General features: G+C 38.2%; 1 pseudogene; it reads left to right on the top strand.

The window, feature by feature from the left end:
• Window positions 1–22,654, top strand: part of LOC125390496 (glyceraldehyde-3-phosphate dehydrogenase pseudogene) — a 28,448-nt pseudogene extending 5,794 nt beyond the window's left edge.
• Window positions 22,655–23,232: the final 578 nt, after the last annotated feature.

The following is a 23,232-nucleotide window of genomic DNA, read 5'->3' as shown; positions in this document are numbered from 1 at the left end:
TTCACATTGATTTTGCTTTGTTTTAATTGTGTAAAGTGATAGGGTAAATTTGGTCTTTTTTTTTTTCTCCTCATCAATGCTGAAAGTGGTGCCCCACTTTCTTCCAACTTGTATAGTTACAGAGAAGAGATCTGCCCCTCAGTCTTGCTGTATTTCTTTGTCGCTCTTTGTCTCTGGCTACTCAGTGGGTTTCCAGGGCTGGCTTGATTTTTAAGCAATTAGATGTTCATGTGTCTTCGTGGGGTTTTCTTTAGACTTCATATTTCTCAGTACTAATTGATCTCTCAGATCTGGGAGTTTGTAGTTTGCAGATTCAGATAATTACACATTTTAATATTTTCACATCGCCCTTCCCAAGACTATATTTACACACACAGCATCATATTGCTATTGTGTGATGTATCCCGAGGCTGTGTTTATTTCTCTCTAGTCTTTCGCTTTTTTTCACCTCTGTTTATTTCGAATACTTATTATTTGATTTTAAATTCTTGTCTTCTACAGTGTCTAATCAGTTGTGAATCCCTTCCAGTGCATTTTTCGCTGTACTAAGATTTTAAATCTCTATTTGCGTCTTTTATCAAACATGGATTTCTATGGGATTGAACACAGTTGCAAGCGTTTCTCAGCTAATTTGACAATTGCGTCCGTTTGTGTGCGTCTTACTTCTAATCATCATACAGCGTGACAGGTTTTCTTTTGGCACTTGCACACATACTTCATTTTGTTCTTTCCCAGCCCCTGCCTCCTCTCCCCATTTCTCTGCACTTCCTGACCACTTGTCTGTTCTTTCTCATTTCTACCTTTCAAGTCACGTGTAGTCTATAAAACCCTCTCAAACCCTTGTCTTCCCCTCTTTCATGGGCCACTTTCAGCGTCCTGGCCTTTGCCCGTACTCACTCCTGGTGAATGCACATATATAAAATTTAGAAAGTAGGATGTGCTTGAGATACAGCCTGTAGTATTTGCTTAGCTCGTAATACAACATTTCCCAGTTATATCCATTCTTTTGCAGCTTTCAGAATTTCATTTTTCTTTGCCACAATGAAATTTCACCGTGTGATTGTAATATGTTTTTATTATCTATTCATATGTTGATGGACATTGAGGCTGATTCTACTTTCTTGCTGTCATGAATAGAGTAGAAATAAACTTGAATGTGCACATATCTTGGTGGTAGAACACAAAGTCGTTTGTGTATGTGTGTGTGTTTGTGTGTACGTAGATAGAAGACAAGCAGGCAGATAGATAAGATAGATAGATAGATAGATCAATAGATCGATAGATAGATCAATTTATTGATTGATTTATTGATTGACAGACTGCCAACATTTGTTATCATTTGTTTTCTGGATGATATTCATTCTGTCTGTACCAACCTAGAATTTTAAAGAAGCTTATTTCATTTTCCTAATGAATAAAGATGTTGAGCTCTTTTCTAAATATTCACAAGCCATTTGCATGTCTTTCTTTGAGAGTTTTCCATTTAGCTCATTGGAACATTCACTGATGGTAGTGGGGGTTGTTTACTGTTTAACCCCCACAGTGTTTTGTACCTTCTAGATAGTATCTCTTTGTCTGAGGTACAAAGATTTTTCCCCCCCATTTTTTCACTCTGTTGAGAGGTTTTTATTTCTTTTTGGAATTTTTGATTCCTTGAAATGCCACTTTTCAATTTCTAGGGCTGTTTCTTGCACTAGGAGGATGCTCTTCCGAAAGTTGTGTGTCCTAGAGGGTTTTCCTTCAGCAGTCTCAACACCTAGGCTTTAAACTGAGGTCTTTGATTCACTTTTAACTGACCGTTATGAACAAAGAGCTATGGATCAAATTTAATTATTCTGCAGGTGAATTTCCAGTTTTGTTGGCACTATTAAATGAACAAGCTGTTTTTGACAGTCTTGTGAAAATTAAGTATGTCAGCTGTGCAATCACTTAATTGCCTTTCTGAAAATCACTTCAACTTAGACAATGGCCAACTTAGCAGCAGTCAGTGAGAGCTTCCCTAATGGATTTCTCCGCCATCTGACTTACACAAGCCCTGAAGTTCTAGGCCAGAGGAACCATAAACACCAACCCTTTGTTTTACCTTAGAAAGTACAGCTTTCTAATATGACTTGTCATATGACTTGTGTTATAAACATGGAAACATCTTATCTGTCATACACCTTAAATGTCATACACCTTAAAAAGAAAATTTCTCATTTTTAGGAGATTCTTTGTTTGAGCATCTAAAACCATCTTCTGATTTGTTCTCTGGTGTCTAGTAGGCAACACTTATACCTAGGCAACTCAGAATACATATCATTGATGTCTTGGTTTTCCTTATGCTCTGTAACCTTTCCTATAGTGGCTAACCTTGAATACCAAAATTATCAGTGGGGAAATCTTGAGTTTTCTTCATTATTCATTTTCATTTGTCTTTCACTTTATGACCTAAGTTTACGGTCAGACATTAGAAAACCAGTCAGTTGTAAGTGTGTTATCTGGTAAAGCAGCCACCACACCATTGGTAGCCTCTCCGTTTCCCAGAGCCCACTCCCTGGTCTGAAGTATTTAAAGAGAAAACTCTTAGGAAAAACTTGGAGGACAAAATGCATTTCAGCTAAGGTAGCATGGTGTGCTGAGCGTCAAGAAATGGAGATTAAAGCACACATCAACTTTCTTCCTCACAAAGCTGTCCTACTTGTCATTTTAGGAAACTGGCCTATGAAGTATGTGCTTTGATTATTTGTAATAGATTCTTTTTGATTGGTTGTCAATGTGAAAATTAAAACATCTTGTTGAGAAAGTACAACAGCAACTTTGGTAAATGAAAATTAATCATTTGTTCCCAAACTAAAGATAGCACAATCTAAAAATATTAATCAACAGTCTTAAAAAATAGCCTGCCTGTCTGTTTGTTTGTTTTGTTAGAAATCATGTTTTAGCATTTAACTTGTGGTAAACTCTCTTTAATATCATGATGTTCCTTTATGTATTGATCAGGGATTGGCTACAGTGTACCAGTGTCATACATCTGGTCAGCATATTAAATAACTAAGGAAAATTTCGTTCTTAAAGAAATAGTGTTCACATATTTAAATATGGATTCTGAAGGAGAAAATTGAACACAGAAACCAAAAAGGGTTGATTGTTTTCATCACTTCAGAGACTTCCTAGTAATAGTTTTCCAGACTCCCTATGTGATGTTTCATGAGTGTCAAGAATAAATCAAAGAAAATGTCTTAGTTACATGTTCTTCCCAAGGGCCTAGGCTGTCTGTGATTCATGTACTAGTCTGTCCTCTCCTGAAGAATATGTTAGAGGCTCCTTTAAGAGCAATCAATTTTGTCACCGGCATTCAGTAAAGTAAAGGCCCAGAAGGTTTCATTAGATGCAGCATCAACAAATGGCAACATGAAAGGAAAGGCCAGTCATGTGTGAGGCACAGACATTTGTGGCAGGAAAGCTTTACTGTAACAAGAGAGAACACCATGCCTTTAAAGACTTTCTTGATTCTTTTTGATAGTTATTGGGCTGACAAAACTTTCCGGCTTCAAAGAACGTCACCAAAAGTAGGCAATTTGTCAACACAAGGCAAAAATGTATGCATTTGCCAAGATTTTTCCTTCTTCTGCACAGTATAATATCCGTGTAAGGAAGTTAATCAGAAGTGAAATTGTGAGGTGGGTGCCCAGATGGCTGGAGGCAGGTCCTGTGTGGGGGATGGCTGCAGAACTAGTCAAGGATGCAAAGGAAGTAATATGTTTTGAAGATAGAAAAACCAAAGAAAGAAGGAAGGAAGGGGAGGAAAGAACAAAAGAAGAAAGAAAGGAAGGAGGGAGGGAGAGAAGGAAAGGAAAGGAAGGGAGAGCAAGAGAGGGGAAAGAGAGAGAGAGAGAGAGAGAGAGAGAGAGAGAGAGAGAGAGAGAGAGAACTCTAGAAGGAGGACAAGAAGTGCTGGAAACAGTATACTACATGAAGGATAAAGAAAACTTAATTGACATCTTCAATGCAGGTCTCTCAGTTATGGGCTAACTAACTAACAACAACAACAACAAAAACCCCCAACAAGCCCCATCACAGCAGCAGAACAGTGTTCTGAACTCTGCAGGATACATCCATTGTGTGCTGGGGTCTAAAATCCAGCCTAAGGTTCTTACTGATCTGAAAGTGATTCCTCTGCTCTGAAGAAATAACTGACTTTGGACGTTATCCAGTTCTTGGAACTCAGGAAACCACAATACACTGTTAGGTGAAGAAAGTCCATGAGAATTAAGGACAAAGTCTGGTTACCAATATTAAAATTACAGTACTTTTTACTGTGTAATAAAGGAGGAAAGACCCTGCAAATTAATTTCATAAAGTAATAAAACTTACTAAATCTTCAAGAATGTGTGGGCATCTCGTTTCAAGAAGTTCAAGGGAACCTAACTAAATCCAACAAAACCAGACTTTGACCAAGGCATATTAAGTTAGACAAAAAGAGAATCCTAAAAGTACCAAGAGAAGGGTAGCAACTCACGTTAGGAAAGAATTTCTAAGCAGAAACCTTAAAGGCAAAATGAAAAAAAAAACCCATTCAGTGCTGAAAGTAAGATATTGCTGACTGATAATACTATCGTCAGTGAACTTTTCATTGAAAGTGGAAGGAAAATTTTTTTCCCTGATAAGCAGAAAGGAAGGGAATTGAGCACCACCAGTCAAGTCCTGTAAGGAAACTTACGGATGTCCTACAATTTAAAAGAACGAATGACAAAGACCATCTTAAAGTCATAGGAATATGTAAAATTTGCTTGAAGAACAGATATATAAAAACAAAATGAAGAGAATTAAGCCTCAGCACAAGAGAAAACAACAGCCACAAAAATACATAATAAAAAAGCAAAAAACCAAAACATACAAATCAAGTAAAACTGAATTAACAAAATGCAAGAAGGAAGTTTGTTCTTATGAATAATAACTTTGCATGTCATTGGACCAAATTAATTAACCAGTTGAGTGGATAAAAGAATAAGACTCAACTCTTTACTGCCTGAAAGAAACTACTGAAAAAGAGAAGAAATGAAGAATACTATTTTGCAAATAGAAACCTAAAACAATGAAGACTGTCTTAGGGTTTCTCTTGCTGTGGAGAGACACCATGACCGCAGAAACTCTTAGAAAGGAAAAAATTTATTTGGGATTATTTACTTTTTCAGAAGTTTAGTTCATTATCATCATGGAGCAACATGATGACATGCAGACAGACACGGTGCTAAAAAGCAGCCAAATGTCCTATATACAGACTTGGAGGCAACAGGAAGTGGTCTGACATACTGAGTGTAGCTTGGCATATATGAGCCCTCAAAGCCCACCTCCACAGTGACAAACCTCCACCAAGGCCACACCTCCTTAGAGTGTCATTCCCTTTGGGGGCCATTTTTCTTTCAAACCACCACGAAGAGTAAAGACTTTAAATAAGAGGAAGTAGAAAGAGATGAGGCCATTATATGTTCATGAAAGAATCAGCTATTAAGAAGATAGGAAAATGATAAGCATTTATACCCAACATGGTACCATTCAAATACAAAAAACAAATTTTATTACATGTAAAGAGAGAAATGACTCTTCATACGGTAATCGAGATACCTCAGCATCTACTTTCTTCTATGAGCTGACCTTTGAGACAGATTTCAAAAAGAAACATCTGTGTTAAGCTATACCATAGAGAAACTAGATTAACAGACATTTGCAAACCATTTCATCCAGCAACAGCTTTCTTCTCAACACCCATGGAACATTGCCTAGGACAGAGAAGATGTTAGGCTACATACCAAATCTCAAAACATTTTAAAGAGCTGAAATTGCATTATGTATTTTCATGGAACACAACAGAGTAAACAATATGGAGAATAGAAAGCATAGAAATTCATAGAAATCACGTTTTCTTAAATAACCAATGAGTAATGGAAGAAATTAAAACAGAAATGGACTCTTTTTTATAGGCACTAACCAAGTGACAATACAGTATTCACTAAACGTTCTGCAACCTCTTTCAAACAAAGCAACCAAATGAAGACCAAATGTTCAAATGCAAGCACCCATGGTGGTCATTTCTCATTCAAACCGTCACAGAAGTCAAAAATAAATAAAAGTAAATAATTGCGCATAGAGTGGAGGGTTCTGGTTCTTCTTTAGTGCTGGAAGGTTGTCGGAAATAGTTGTAGGTAGTCATATTATTTCATATTTGCTTAAAATTGTGTATAATACACACTAAAGCAAAGTTGTGGCACTTAATGCATTCCATAAGAACCACAGACTATCTAACAAAAATTCCAGTATCCTGAATAAAAACTTCTTTTGAGTTATGAGTCAGGGGAATCAAGGAGAGTCCTGGGGCAGTGTTATTTGCTGTTGTCCTTGGTTGACTCTAGAAGTGGAAGGTAGGTCCTTATTGCTGGAATCACCATGCCCTTTGGTGACAGGACTTGAAGAATTTGAACTGGATCAAAAACCTCCTCCCTGAGAGCTACCTTTCATCTTACCAGAAAGTGCTGTCTGTAGAAGATTCTAAAGGATGACAGCAATCAATAGCACTTCCTGGCTGTGATGGCTATAAGCCACCCTCATCAGCAAGGCAATGCAGCCATACAGAAGCAATAGAAGCCCCTCCATCTGGCGATAACCAACAGCTGTCTAAGTAGACTTAAGGCCCATTCAACAGGAGGGAAATTCTGCCTGGTACTGGAAATCTAGGCTGCTACCCTTTGCTGGACCATCTAGGTCAACATTTTAAGCTGATGACACAAGGCAGTCACCTCCATAGGGTCCCACAGTGGTCTTTTGTATATTGAAGGACATTGAGCTGCTGGTTAATGAACCAAATTCTCTGAGGATTTTCCACAAAATATTAAATATATTATTTTCTCCTGAAATAGGATTCTTTAATTTTTTTGTTTTTATTGAACTATATATTTTTCCACGCCCCTTCCTCCCTCCCCGCTTCTGCCCTCTTCCATGATCCCCATGCCCCTAATTTTTACAGGAGATTTTCTCTTTTTCTACTTCCCATGTAGATTAGATCCATCTATGTCTCTGTAAAGTCATCTTTGTTGTATCGATTCTCTGGGATTGTGAATTGTAGGCTGGATTTTTGTTTGTTTGTTTTGCTTTATGTCTAAAAGCCACTTATGAGTGAGTACATATTATATATGTATTTCTGGGTCTGAGATACCTCACTCAATATGATGTTTTCTAGATTTGTCAATTTGCCTGCAAATTTCAAGCTGTCACTGTTTTTCCACTGTGTAGTACTCCATTGTGTAAATGTACCACATCTCCTTTATCCACTCTTCAGGCAAGGAGCATTTGAGTTGTTTCCAGGTTCTGGCTATGAATATAGTTGAGCACATGTTCTTGTGGTATGATTGAATATCCTTTGGGTATATACCCAAAAGTGCTATTTCTGGGTCTTGATGTAGGTTGTTTACTAATATTATGAGAAATCATCATACTGATACTCAAAGTGACTCTACCAGATTGAACTCCCACTAGCAATGCAGAAGTGTTTCCTTTACCCCACAGCCTCTCCAGCATAAGTTGTCATCAGTGCTTTTGAGCTTGGTCATTTTCACAGGTGTAAGATGGACTCTCAGAGTTGTTTTGATTTGCTTTTCTCTGATGACTAAGGATGTAGAACATTTCCTTAAGTGTCTTTCATCCATTTTAGATTCCTCTGTTGAGAGTTCTCTGTTTAAGTCTATACCCCATTTTTTTTTGTTGGATTATTTGTTCTTTTGATGACCAATTTTTTGACTTCTATGTATATTTTGGATGTGGGGTTGGTGAAGATCTTTTCCCATTCTGTAGGCTGTCGTTTTGTCTTGTTGACTGTGTCCTTTGCTTTACAGAAGCTTCTCAGTTTTAGGCAATCTTATTTATTAATTGTTTCTCTCAGTGTCTGTGCTACTGGGGTTATATTTAAGAAGTGATCTCCTGTGCCAATGCATTCAAGTGTACTTCCAACTTTCTCTTCTATGAGATTCAGTATGGTTGGCTTTATGCTGAGGTCTTTGATTCATTTGGACTTGAGTTTTGTGCATGGCGATAGATATGGATGTATTTTCATTCTTCTACATGTTGACATCCAGTTATGCCAGCACCATTTGTTAAATATGCTTTCTTTTTCCCATTTTATATTTTTTGCTTCTTTGTCAAACATCAGGTATTCATAGGTGTGTGGATTAGTATCTGAGTCTTGATTTGGTTCCATTGGTCCCCCTGTCTCTTTTTATGCCAATACCAGGTTGTTTTCAGTGCTGTAGTTCTGTAGTAGAGTTTGAAATCAGGGATTGTGATGCCTCCAAAAGTTCCTTTATTGTAAAGGATTGTTTTCGCTACACTGTCTTTTGTTTTGTTTTGTTTTGTTGTTTGCTTTTACATATGAAGTTGAGTATTGTTCTTTCGAGGTCTGTGAAGAATTTTGATGGGATTTTGATGGAATTTGCACTGAATCTGTAGATTGTTTTTGGTAAGATTGCCACTTTTACTATGTTAATTCTGCCTACCCAAGCGTGGGAGATCTTTCCATTTTCTGGTGTCTTCTTCAATTTCTTTCTTCAAAGATTTAAAGTTTTTGTCATACAGGTCTTCCACTTGTCTGGCTAGAGTTACTCCAAGATATTTTCTGTTATTTGTGCCTATTGTGAAGGGTGATGTTTCTCTGATTTCTTTCTCAGCTCATTTATCATCTGTGTAAAGGAGAGCTATTGAGTTTTTTTTTCAGTTAATCTTGTATCCTGCTACATTACTGAAGGTGTTTATGAGTTGTAGAAGTCCCTTGATAGAATTTTTGGAGTCACTTATGTAAATCATCATATCATTAGCAAATAATGAGAGCTTGACTTTTTTTCCCTTTTGCATCCTCTTGATCTCCTTTTGGTGTCTTATTGCTCTAGCTAGAACACCAAGTACTATATTGAATAGATATGGAGAGAGTGGACAACCTTGTCTTGTTCCTGATTTCAGTGGGATAGCTTTGAGTTTCTCTCCATTTAGTTTGATGTGGCTATTGGCTTGCTGTATACTGCCTTTATTATGTTTAGATATGTTTCTTGGATCCCTGCTCTCGCCAAAACCTTTATCATGAAGAGATGTTTTATTTTGTCGAAGTCGTTTTCATCACCTAATGAGATGATCATGTGGTTTTTTTCCAGTTTCTTTGTATTATGGAAAACATTGACAGATATCCTTATGTTGAACCATCCCTGCTTTTCTGGAATGAAGCCTACTTGGTCATGTTGGATGATTTTTCTGATGTGTTCTTGGATTCTGTTTGCCAGTATTTTATTAAGTAATTTTGTACCAATGTTCATGAGTGAGATTGGTCTGTAATTTTCTTTCTTAGTAATGTCTTTGTGTGGCTTGGGTATCAGGGTAATTGTTGCTTCATAAAAAGAGTTTAGCAATATTCCTTCTGTTTCTATTGTGTGAAACAATTTGAGTAGTGTTGGTATTAGTTCTTCTTTGAAAATTTTGGAGAATTCTGCACTGAAACTGTCTTGTCCTGGGCTTTTTTTTGGTGTTGGGGGGAGACTTTTGATAACTGTTTCTATTTCTTTAGCAGTTATAAGTTTTTAATCTGCTTATCTGATCTTTATTAAATTTTGGTGAGTGATATTTATCCAGAAAATTGTCCATTTCTTATAAGTTTTCTAATTTTGTGGAGTATAGGTTTTTGAAGTATGACCTGATGATTCTCTGAATTTCTTTCTTGTCTGTTATGTCCCTCTTTTCATTTTTGATTTTGTTAATTTGGATATTCTCTCTCTGCCTTGTGGTAAGTTTGGATAAAGTTTTGTCTATTTTGTTGATTTTTCTCAAAATACCAACAAAATAGACAACTCTTTGTCTCATTGATCATTTTTATTGATTTCTTTGTTTCTATTTTGTTGATTTCAGCTCTCAATTTGATTATTTCCTGTAATCTAGTCCTCCTGGGTGAGTTTGCTTCCTTTTGTTCTAAAATTTTCAGGTGTTCTGTTAACTCACTAGTGTGGGATTTTTTCCAGCATCTATATGTAGGCATTTAGTGCTATGAACTTTCCTCTTAACACTGCTTTCATTGTGTCCCATAGGTTTGAGTATGTTGTGTGGTCAATTGAATTTTAGGAAGTTTTTAATTTCTTCATTGGTGATACAGGTGAGCATTGTTTAATTTCCATGTGTTTGTGGGATTTTCTGAAATTAGTGTTGCTGTTGGATTCTAATTTATGTCATGATGATCCAATAAGATACATGGGGTTATTCTAATTTTTTGGTATCTGTTGAGGTTTGCTTTGTTGCCTAGTATGTGATCAGTCTTTAAGAAGGTTCCATGAGGTGCTGAGAAGAAGGTATATTCTTTTATGTTTGGATGGAATGTTCTGTAGATGTCTGTTAAGTCCATTTGAGTTATAACATCTGTTAGTTCCCTTATTTTTCTGTTAAGTTTCTGTCTGGCAGACCTGTGCAATGGTGAGAGTGGGGTGTTGAATTCTCCCACTAAGAGTGTATGGGAATTAATATTATAATTTGAGTTTCAGTAGTGTTTCTTTTACATATGAGGGTACCCTGGTATTTGGGGCATAGACATTCAGTATTGAAATTTCCTCTTGATGAATTTTTCCTGTAACTAATATGAAATGTCCTTCTTTGTCTCTTTTGATTGATTTTAGTTTTAAATCTATTTTGTTAGGTATTTGGATATCTTGTTTCTTAGGACCATTTGATTGGAAAATCTTTTCCCTACTCTTTACTCTGAGGTGAGGTCTGTTTTTGAGATTGAGGTGTGTTTCTTGTATGCAGCAGAAGGATGGATTCTTTTTTTGTACCAACCTGCTTGCCTGTGTCTTTCTATAGGTAAGTTCAGTCCATTTATATTAAGGAATATTAATGACCAGTGATTACTAGTTCTTGTTATTTTTGTTTTCATTGTTGGTAATGTTATTGTATATGCTTTACCCTTATTTAGGGTCTGCTGTTGTGAGATAATCTATTGTTTGTGTTTTTGTGGATGTAGCTAACTTCCTTCGATTGGAATTTTTCTTCTAGTACTTTGTGTAGGGCTGTTTGTGGGGCTAGGTATTGGTTAAATCTGGTTCTGTCATGGAATATCTTGTTTTGTCCGCCTATGGTGATTGAAAGTTTTGCTCTGTATAGTACTCTGGGCTGACATCTGTGGTGTCTTAATGTCTGCATAATGCTTGACCAGGACCTTCTGGCTTTTGTTGTTTCCATTGAAAAGTCAGATATAATTCTGATAGGTCTGCCTTTATATGTTACTTGGCCTTTTCCCTTTGCAGCTCTTAATAGTCTCTCTTTATTCTGTATGTTTAGTGTTTTGATTGTTATGTGGCAAGGAGACTTTTTTACTTTTGATCCAGTCTATTTAGTATTCTGTAAGCATCTTGTACCTTCATAGGCATATCTTTCCTTACATCGGGAAAGCTTTCGTCTATGATTTTGTTGAATATATTTTCTGTGCTCTTGAGTTAAACTTCTTCTCCCTCTTCTATACCTATTGTTCTTAGGTTTGGTCTTTTTATGCTGTCCCATATTTTCTGGATATTTTTTGTTAAACTTTTGTTAGATTCAATGTTTTCTTAGACCGATGAGTCTATTTCCTCTATTGTATCTTCAGCACTTAATATTCTCTCTTCCATCTCTTGTATTCTGCTGTTTATGCTTGCATTTGTGGTTCCTGAACATTTTCTTGTATTTTCTGCTTTAAGAATTCCCTTGGTTTGCACTTTCTTTATTATCTCTATTTCGGTTTTAAAGTTTTGAACAATTTCTTTCATCTGTTTTATTGCTTTTTCTTGGTTTTCATTAAGGGATTTGTTGATTTCTTCCAATATTTTGTTTGTCTTTTCTTCCATTAATTTGAGGGAATTTTTCATTTTCTCTTTAAGGGCCTCAAACATTCCCCTGAAGTTACTTTTTAGGTCATTTTCTTCTGCTTCTTCTATTGTGGGGTGTTCATGACTTATTGTTGTAGAGTCATTAGATTTTTTTTGGTGTTGTGTGAAGGGGCGTGGTCAATCGATAATTAACCAGGCCAACTCAATACAAAAAAGATTTAGCTTTTAATAATTGGGAAAAAGGGGAAAAGTTACACGACCAGAGATCCCAGGAACACAAGGTGAGTAGGGAACCAAAGAGAGGAAGTGGCAAGGCACTTCAATCTTTTATTTGTTTTGTGTGGCCCCAGGGGGACACACCTTAAGCAGAATGTGATTGGCTGAGGTTCCCCATCAGTTGTGTTGATCTTTGTGGTGTTGAATATGTTCTTACCTTATCTACCCATCTTTTCCTCTGATTGGTGTAGTTGGGACTGTGTCTCCGATGATCAATCTTCCAGGTGCCAATGGCTCTAAGGCTCAGATGGTTGTTCCTTGTGGTGTAGTCAGGGTCACCTTTCCAGTCACCCTGGAGGTCACATGGCATTTTCAGAGGTGGCTTAGAGCTCCTGGGTGTCGCTCTGAAATCCCAGAGATTGTTTGGGTCTGCTCCCATAGAGGTGGCTTGCTCTGGCCTGGTCCTGCAGAGGAGTCTTGTTTGGACCTGGTCCTGCAGATGTCCTGAGGAGGTCTTTAACTTGGGCTGGGTCTTGCAGTGGTCCCTGGCTTGGGCCTGCTCCCTTGGCAGTTGCTCCCTGGTACCTGCTCATGCAGAGGTCACTTGCTCTGGCCTGCTCTGGCAGAGGTTGCTGGCTCCGGCTTGCTCCCACGGCGATCAGAGTTTGCTTGCTTGGGCCTCCTCCTGCTGAGGTTGCTGGCTTGGGCAGAATTTAGTGGTGATCCACAGTCCTCTGTGAGTGTGTGTGTGGGGGGGGTGTAACTGTAACTATTTCCAGTAGCCAGCCAAGGGCTTTCCTGAAATATGATTTTAAGGGAAAAGAATGTAATACTATGTCAAGCATTTCTCATTTTATCAACTTGACCACAAAAATCTCATAGCATTTACCATTTTGGAATCCAAATGTCATCATAGCATTCTCTGATTACTGTTGGCATACAATATTTGCAGGACTGACACACAGCAGAGGAACACACACACATACACACGGGCATGAACACACACACATACACGCACACCAACTACCAAAACCACCTACATTTTAGTAAGAATAGAAAGTGAGAGTATAAAGCTCTTGGTCAGAAACCACATTTATTTTGTGAACTCATTCCACAAAATCACATGCATTTCAATTATTATAGATCTCCTGATATGACTAAGTTTTCATTTTCTCTCATACTTTGCTGCCAAGATTATAGCTATTGCCTAATTACTTGTTATGTATTATGCTTTCTAAACCATGCGGTATATTTTTCCTAAATGATGTTTAGAAAAGTAGTGGTTAAGCTGTCACAATACAGCTTGACATTTTCAAACAACTGGTTAGACTGAAGAGCTCAGATGTTTGGAAATGAACTATGAAATAACATTAGGGAAATTTTCACATCCCTTCTACATTCAGTGGCAGAAACTAGTTCAGGTGAACTATTTATCAAGCACTTTTTATTCCAAATCGCCCATATTCAAATTTAGATTCTCACAGATATGACAATTGTAAGGGATTTATCTTAACACTTGTTTTTCAAGCACATGAGACCTACTAAAGAAGAACGCTTGTGTAAGGCAGCATTGTGACTCAAGAGACTGGAGACTCCCTTGAGATTTCGTGTTGACTGTGTGAAAGGAGTAACCAAGCAAAAGCACCATGGTTGGTTTCCCACTTGTCTTTGGAAGAGAGAGGATTGCTTGGGAAATCCTTCCTTTTTCTTTTCTGTGACTAGGTTTTAATTTCTACTCACACATCCATGCCAAGTCAATTGTTCTCCAAGGTTTTTCAAAATAATGTATGAAATATTTATGGTAGTAGAATGTTTTCCTCCTCTGTTCCAGAAAGCTTAAAGTGACCAAATAAAACTTATCATTCAGATCCAAGCCATTTTGAACAGGCCATAAAAATGACTGATTCTATTAACCGTTGAATCAATAAAGTAGAGTCTCCTTTAGCTCCATGGGAATTACATGATAGTGTTTTCCTTTTCATCAATAACTCTGAATACATCTGTGTTAATAAATGCCTCATATTTCTCATCACAGCCTGTCAGAAGGGGAGGAGAGTCCCAGCCCCCTGATTTTATTCACTAAAAGACTCAGTGGATAGAGACTATGGAATCTTCCCCAGAGGCTAAGAAGGTGACTCACAAAGGCAAATTAAATTATTTTGAATAAATGAAAATCAAATTCTACACCTTCCTTATCTTCTATCATTTTTTGTTTACCTAATTTCATAAGGACATTGTTCTTAATAATTTTTATGTTTTTCTTGCTTGCATGTTGTTGTCTGTCCTTTCTTGGTTTATTCTGCTCATTTCTTTATCTGTCATAGGTAGATCTTTCAGTTAAATTTCATAGACATTTTTCTGTAAACAAGTCATATAGTGAAGATAAACCTACCTAAAGATCCCTTAGTTTCTTAGTTTGTGACTTTTAAAAGTTAAATCTTTATCTAACACACACACACACATACACACACACACACACACACACACACACACGTGTGTGTGTGCATATGAATTTCAGGAAAATAACGACTTTAATATGAAGATATTTTCTTTCATGTGTGCAAGTTGTCAACAATTTCAAACTCATGGTGAACTTAGTATTTTCTATCAACTTTAGTGTGTTGTCTAGTGACAAATAATTAAGGTTGGTAGAAAACAGTAAAGGTCAAAATTCTACATCCAATTTATTTTTTAATGAATGTTGTCCTAGTTTGCTTTCTGTTAGTACGACAAACAGCATGGCCAAAAGAAACTTTGGGGAAAAGGATTTAGTCTATATAGCAAGTCATTGTCCCTTATTGAAGGACAGCAATGCAGGAGCTCAAGGCAGGAATCTGGAGACAGGAACTTAAGCAGAGACCATAGAGTAATGCTGCCCACTGTCTTGCCCTCTTCACCCCTTGCTTTCTCAGCTACTTTCCTTCTGCAATCCAGGCTCACCTGCCCAGGTATGACACCATCTACAGTGGACTGAGCCCTCTTTGCTTAATTAACAATTAAGCATGCTCCACAGACATACAAGCTCACAGTCTAATCTGGTAGAAGTAATTCTTCAACTGAGGTTTCTTCTTCCCAAATGACTCAAGTCAAATTGACCAAAACTAACCACCACAAAATTCAGGGCAAAAATTGAGATTCCTACAATGACCAATGTTTAGAGATAGCAATCTTTGGTTTTCATTTTGACTGTTGCCTTGGCAGTGAGTGATCTTTCTGGGTCTTAAACATACATTTCCTCAATTACTAAGGATGCTGAATCATTTGTCTTGATTTTTCTGGCCATTCTTGTATTCCTTTCTGTTGAAATGTTTCTAATTGATTTATATAAGCTTGTTAGATATCATATACTTTTCATATGTGTATAATTGCGCTATTTTTTGCCTAGTCTATGATTTACGCATTCCCTTTAAAAGGAATTTTTGAGTTGAAATTCTTAATTTGGGTGGTATGCAATTCATTAATTTATCACTATCATGAATATTATGGGTATTCTAAGAGAACTTTATCTATTCTATGATGTCATGATTTTAGTGTGCCCCCTACAAACTTAAGTGTTGAAATTTAATAACAAATGAAAAGATAAGACCTTTAGAAGGTGAGTTGGCCATAAGGACTCTTCCCTCTCAAATAGAAGGTTGTTAAAAAATACCACCACCAACATAAAACCCAACTCAAACCAACCAACCAACCAAACAAAAAACGCCCCAAAAAACAGAAACAAAAAGCTCTGTCAACAGTCAACCAGTCTGTTGTTTCAGTCTCAGCTGTGCCAGGACACAGCATCCTCCTCTTGGTGGAATTCAGCCATGAGGTACCATCTCGGAAGTGATTATCTGTCCTTCACCAGAGATCTAACACTAACAGCTGGGTTTTGGACTTTCCAGCCCCTAGACCTGTGACAAAAAGATTCTGTTTTTTCTGAATTGTTGACAGAGGTTTCTGTCCCATCAGGTTCCATAGCCATTTAGTCCCAAATAAACACACAGAGGTCTACATTAATTACAAGCTGATTGGCCCAATAGCTCAGGCTTTTTATTAATTAATTCTTATAACTTATATCAGCCCATAATTCTTGTCTGTGTTAGTCATGTGGCTTGGTACCTTTTTTGTTGATGCAGTCACATCTTCCTTGCTCTGTGTCTGGCTTCCTTTGTGTCTGGGTGACGACAGAAGACTGAAACTTTCCTCTTCTCATAATTCTTGTTGCCGCACCTCTACTTCCTGCCTGGCTACTGGTCAAACAGCATTTTATTAATAATAATACAAGTGACAGGAAAAAAGACCATTGTCCTACAGCACTGGATGACCTACTTTGTGATATTTTGCTGTCACAAATGGACAAGACATCTGAATAGTCTCCTAAAGTTTCCTTCAAAGAACTTCATAATTTTGAGTTCCACATTTGCAGCTCTGGCAACCTCAAAATTAACGTCTGTGAATGGACAGAGTAGATGGTCATTCATCTCTCCATGTGCCAGGAACACCCATGAAAAGGTCATTACTGTCCATCACGGATTTTCCTGTACCTTAATCAAAACTCAGTTTGGGGTGAATACATACATGTAGAGGTATATTTTCAGAATTTTATGTCCTTTTCCTTGATCTAATGTAGTGTGAAAGCACACTTTCTGAATTGTCATAGCTTTGTAAGAGTTCTTTTTTTTCAGATTTTTTGTTTTTATTTATTTATTTTGTTTTTCATTTTTATTTTTTATTTTTTTTTATTTTTTTGTATTTTTTTTAAAGTTTATTAAATTATGAAAGTTTTCATTTCCGCCCCTCCTCCCAAAACCCTCCCCCTCCCCCTCCCCCTCCTCCTCCCTCTTCATCCCTAAGAGCAATCAGGGCTTCCAGCCCTGTGGGAAGTTCAAGTTCCTCCCCACTCCTTCCAGGTCCCTGAAGGTGAGCATCTGAACAGACTGGATCCCAAAAATCCAGCACACGCAGAGGAAACAAGTCCCAGTGTCATTGTCAGTGACTTTTCAGAAAGGCTCCGGACCAGCCACACTCAGAGATCCGGCCACATTCAGAAAATCTGGTTGGATCACATGCTCGTTCAATCCCAGTCCAACTGGCCTTCGTGAACTCTCAATGTCAGGTAAACCTTTTAGATTTTGTTTGGCATATTATACATCCTTTTCATTTCATTTTAAATTTTGTTTTGTTTTTTTTTTAGTATGTGTGTGTGGTGTATGCCTCTGTGTGTGTGTGTGTGTGTGTGTGTGTGTACACATGTGGAAACAAGAAGTTGATGGTTGGTGTTATCACTATCACACATTTTATTGTGTTTTAATTTTATATGTGTATGTGATATGTGTTGTAAGACACATGTGTACTTGTGCATACCCGTGTACATGTATGTGGAGGCCAGTAGAGAACATTGAATGTCCTGTTGAATCCCTCTCTGTCTTATTACCTTGATACACAGTCTTGTACTAAATTTGGAACTTGCTCTTTTTCAATAATGCTTAGCCAACAAACCCCTGTCATCATTCTGTCCCTACCACCCACCCATGAATCCACCCAGCTTTTACTGTGAGTGCTAGGGATTTGAACTTGGGTACTCATCCTTGAAACACAAGTGGCCTTAGCCACTGAACCCTCTCTCCAGCCCCTGCATCATATGTTTGGAGGAGTCAGTCAACTTTCACTTAACCTGTTTTTTTTTTTTCACCTAGACTGTCTAGCCAGCAAGACTTTAGGATTCACCTGTCTCTGCCTGTCTAGAGCTAGTGGTCCTAGAGACTATAAGAAAGCAGACTGAGAAAGCCCTCGGGAGCAAGCCAGTAAGCAGCACCCTTCAATGTACTGTGATATACACACCAAACAAACCCTTTACACTCCAGCTTGCTTTGGTCATGGTGTTTCATCATCATATAGTAACCCTAACTAGGACAAAAACATCGGACAAAAGAAAAATTTCCTGTTCTGAAGTTAATTTATCTCAAATATCACTTACAGTGATTGGACAGTAACACAGAATTGATTGATTGATTGATTGTTTTTTTTTTTTTTGATTTTTCGAGACAGAATTTCTCTGTGTATCTGTGTAGCTTTGGAGCCTGTCCTGGGACTAGCTCTTGCAGACCAGGATGACCTCGAACTCACAGAGATTCATCTGACTCTGCCACCCTAGTACTGGGATTAAAGGCATGTGCAACCACTGCCCTGCCCACAGTGTGTATTTTTACACCTCTTTTTTTCCTTCAAGTTATTTGTGCCTCCTATAAATATATAATAGTTGGTTTTGTGTTTAAATTTAATCTAGAAATCTCTGTCTTATAAATGAATACTATTATTTTATAATTAATATAATAATTAATCTTGTTTTATTAAAACTTGCCAAGTGTTTTTTTGTTTGTTTGTTTAAGACAGTGTTTCTCTGTATAACAGCCCTGGCTGCCCTGGAACTCTCTTGTAGAACAGGCTGGCCTCAAACTGACAAAGATCTGCCCGCCTCTGCCTCCTGAGTGCTGGGACTAAGGTGTGTGCCACCACCACCTGGCTAGTATTTGTTTTGTTTATTCAAATTCTCTGCATCTCTGCCTTTTTCTAAAGATGAGATTAAATATTTTTGAGAATTTAATTTATTTCATTTTCTAATTTTAACTTGTGGTTTTACTAAGAGTAATAAAGTAATAATGTAACTCTTAGTATACAACTTGAAATTATTTTATTTTTGAATAATAGATATTTAATAATAAACAGTATAAAAATTCTAAATGTAATTTGTGCACTTTGGGACTTTGTGCTGTTATGTGTGTTATAAACATCATAAAATATTGTTATTGCTTTTTTTATTTAAGAAATTGTATTTTAAGCCAAGCAGTAGTGACACATGCCTTTAATGCCAACACTCAGGAAGCAGAGGCAGGTGGATCTCTGTGAGTTCGAGGCCAGCCTGGTCTACAAGAGATAGTATAGTTAGGTCTGTTACACAGAGAAATCCTATCTCAAAAAAATAAAAAACAAAATGAGAGAGAGAGAGAGAGAGAATTTTACAATAATAAAAGCCTGTAACCCAAACACAAAAGGAGCAGAAGAACAGCTCTTGGATTCTAGTCAGCATCAATCTCTGCAGCGTGAGTATCTCCTTCTTGACCTTCTCTCTATGAAGTCTTCTGGCGAGAATTTATTTTGACATTTTGTTACCTGTAATTACTATTTTGCATTCCCTCTTACAGGATTTTTATAGTATACGGAACTCAAGTTTGACACGCTTATTTTGGTTTTCCTGGTACTTTTAGTGCGTCTTCCTTTATCTTCCGGCTTGCACTATTTGGTGAGAACTTACTTCTGTTGGTCCCTTGTTTGCATATGTCATTTTCCTTGGCTAGCACTACTTTTGTATTGGGTTTGCAGCCTCTGGAAATAACTGGTTTTCCTTTGTGCTTATCCTGATTAGACTTGCTGAGTGGTTTTATATTTTCAACAGTTTTGAAAACTCTGTAGGCACTCTCTTGTTAAATATGACTCCTCTTGCCTTCTTTACATTCTCCTTTTGGGACTATTTGGAACTATTTCACAGCTCTTATATAATTTTGTTGTCTCCAAAAATGATTATTTTTTTAATCCAGTATTTTCTATTGAATATTTCATGTTCTGAATAACTTTCTCTGCTGCGGCCAATATGATCTTAACTCTAACCAATGAGCTCTTGAGATCTGATGTAATTGCTTCATCTTTCATGTTTCCCTTTAGTTTGGTTTTGGAGGAGTCCAATTTCTTCAAGATGTTGTACACTGTTTCAACTATACGTGTTACTGTTTTCTTGTACTGTTAGGCAGACAACAACTCCAATGATTGATCCACCTGCGTATCTGCTTCAATACGATGGTTTCATCTCTTGACCATGGATAGCACTTGCTGGCCTTGCTGTATGCTTTATACTCTATAAATGTACTCCTGATCTGAAAGAAAATATAATCTAAAGTAATTATATTTATCCTCAGATGCATGTCTCTTTCTATCCGTGTACTAGAGGTGGGATGGTCGATCTGCTCTATGGGTTAGCTGGGTCTGAAGCTTACTACAGTTTTTATTTCATTAAATTATTTATTTATTTGCTGTTTGTGTGTGTGTATGCCACTGAGGATAAAACTTAGGACCTCAAACATGCTGAACAACACTCTGCCATGGAGCCACACCCCAGCCCTTGGCTGTGGCTTTGATTTTACTCCGTTGTCCACTGCTTCAGAACATTTGTAGAGAGAGCTAATTTCCCATCAGCCAGTGCTGTAGGCTGAGCACGGACAGTTTTCAAGAGTCGGTTGGTGCTTCCCAGCCAAACCACTAACTTCAGAACGTTGAGTGGCATCACCATGATTTACCACCCAGTTAAAAGATTTTCCTTTCTTCTTGGTCTCTCTCTTCTCTCAGCCTAATTAATTACTTTCTGTACCTAAGGAGATCTGCAGCAACTTTCCATGTCTCTTCTCCATTCCTTAGAAAGCTGACAGGCATATATATTCACGAAAGAGTTTAATGCTTGAAAATGGTTCTCTTTGTCTCCTGTCCATTTTCAGGCTCAGACAGAAAAAGCCTGAAGCTACAGGGCAGGCAGAGATTTCTGTGAGCTTTCTGCCTCTCCTAAACCTTTGGAATTTAAAAATCAAGCTTGCCTGAAGGGACTTGTCTCAGCGACTTAACTCAGGGTTATCTGAAGAAGATGGTCTTAGAACCTCTTTGTAGAGACAATATCACATAAGGACTTCATATATTTTTTTGAAAATTATGCAATTGGCAGTTTGACTGAATATCGCTTCTATGACGTAGTTTTATTCGGTGGACCAGGATTAAAATATCATTGCTAAACACTCTAAGGTTATTGCTAGATAGCTTCTTGGCCTAGTGGAACTTTGTTGCAAGGTGATTCTTGATCCTATCTTTGCTTCTTCATTGCTTACTAATGGAGCCTGGGACTATCATGTGACTCCATTACTTCGGTTTTCTCTGGCAGCTCGTTATCTACTCTAGGGAAAATGATAGAATTAATAAGTCTCTAAAGTACTTGGAAACTTTTAGGCAGGTACTATGTAAATCTAAGCAGTCATTTCCATACACAGTTTCCATTTAAATATTATTCTTGTAATTCAATGTAACATCTCAGAGTTTCCAGTTTTATAACGTCCATCACCATGCAGGTAAGGACCAGTTAATGACGTGAAGAGCTAGCCTTCTGGGTTCCAAACAAAACACTAATAAAAGGCACACCAGCTGCACTGTAGTCCTACAGTGCTGCGATCTATACACAGAAGAACTGGCACACATCTGTTAATATGCGAGAAGGAAAACACATTCTGTGGAATTCACACTCCCTCCTCTTAAATCAAAACCAGCCCTTAGATTTGTATCTGCAATCACATCCCCACACGAGTGATCTTTAAAGAGGACGTTTCTTATAGTATGACCAGACGTGAGGTGGCTGTTGGTCAAAAGGCACAAGGCAGGATGTATTCTTTCTGAAGGCTAAATTAAGAGGGCGTGCTTCCTGGCACAGCAGGACCATTAAGAACATCCCTGGCTCTCTGCTCCTCCCTGTTCTAGAGACAGTTGCTTCTTTTTGTGCAATGCCAGCCTTGTCCCAGAGACACGATGGTGAAGGTCGGAGTGAACTGATTTGACCACATTGAACACCAGGACTGCCTTCACTTCTGGCAAAGTGGAGATTGTTGCCATCAATGACCCCTTCATCGACCTCAACTACATGGTCTACATGTTCCAGTACGACTCCACCCATGGCAAGTTCAAAGGCACAGTTAAGGCTGAGAATAGGAAGTTTGTCATCAATAGGAAGACTATCACCGTCTTCCAGGAGTGAGATTCTTCTAACATCAAATGGGGTGATGCCGGTGCTGAGTATGTTGTAGAGTCCACTGATGTCTTCACACCATGGAGAAGGTTGGGGCCCACTTGAAGGGTGGGGCCAAAAGGGCCATCATTTCTGCATTTTCTGCAGATGCCCCCATGTTTGTGATAGGTGTAAATCATAACAAGTATGACAATTCCCTCAAGATTGTCAGCAATGCTTCCTGCACCACCAATTGCTTAGCCCCCTTGACCAATGTCATCCATGACAACTTTGGCATCGTGGAAGGACTCATGACCACAGTCCATGCCATCACGGCCACCCAGACTGTGATGGCCCCTCTGGGAAGCTGTAGCAAGATGGCCGTGGCGCTGCCCAGAACATCATCCCTGCATCCACTGACGCTGCCAAGGCTGCGGGCAAAGTCATCCCAGAGCTGAACGGGAAGCTCACAGGCATGGCCTTCTGTGTTCCTACCTCCAATGTGTCCATGGATCTGACATGCCGCCTGTAGAAAGCTGCAAAGTATGAAGACATCAAGAAGGTGGTGAAGCAAGCATCCGAGGTCCCACTAAAGGGCATCCTGGGCTACACTGAGGACCAGGTTGTCTCCTGTGACTTTAACAGTGACTCCCACTCTTCCACCTTCGATGCTGGGGCTGGCATTGCTCTCAATAACAACTTTGTAAAGCTCATTTCCTGGCATGACAATGAATTTGGCTACAGCAACACAGTGGTGGACCTCATGGCCTACATGGCCTCCAAGGAGTAAAAAGCCCACCCTGGACCACCCATCCCAGCAAGGACACAGAAAGAGAGAGGCCCTTGGCTGCTGAGCAGTCATTGTTTTAACTCAACCCTTGACACTGAGCATCTCCCTCACAGTTTCCATCCCAGACCCCCAGAATAACAGGAGGGGCTTAGGGAGCCCTTCTCTCTTGAATACCATAAATAAAGTTCACTGTTCCCATCGAAAACAAACAAACAAGCAAACAAAAAGAACAGCCCTTTCCAGTGAGTATTCTGGATAGAAAAATCACGTTCTAAGTCAAAATCCAAATCCGGTATTTGAGGCATCTAGACAAATTACTTTATAGGTGTTATAGGTGGACCATTTGAAACTGTATTAGAAGGGAGATAAAATTTCCTGAAATGATGCTGGCTGCTTGAGCTCTCTGATACACAGATAATAAAAAGTATGCCAGCCTGGTAATAAGTCCCTGGGTACATGGAAGTGTACTACAGTATGGGGCATATGCCTTTAGAGAAATATGTATGTTTTTCCAAAGCCATGCCAACCTGTCCTTACTCTCAAAACTATAAGATAGGGGAGTCTTGATGTTTCCTTAC

This window comes from Myodes glareolus, chromosome 13 (genome assembly GCF_982192425.1).
Source record: "Myodes glareolus chromosome 13, mMyoGla1.1, whole genome shotgun sequence".
NCBI lineage: Eukaryota > Metazoa > Chordata > Mammalia > Rodentia > Cricetidae > Myodes > Myodes glareolus.
Note: the sequence above shows the minus strand (reverse complement) of the source record. Positions and strands in the feature narration are given on the sequence as shown.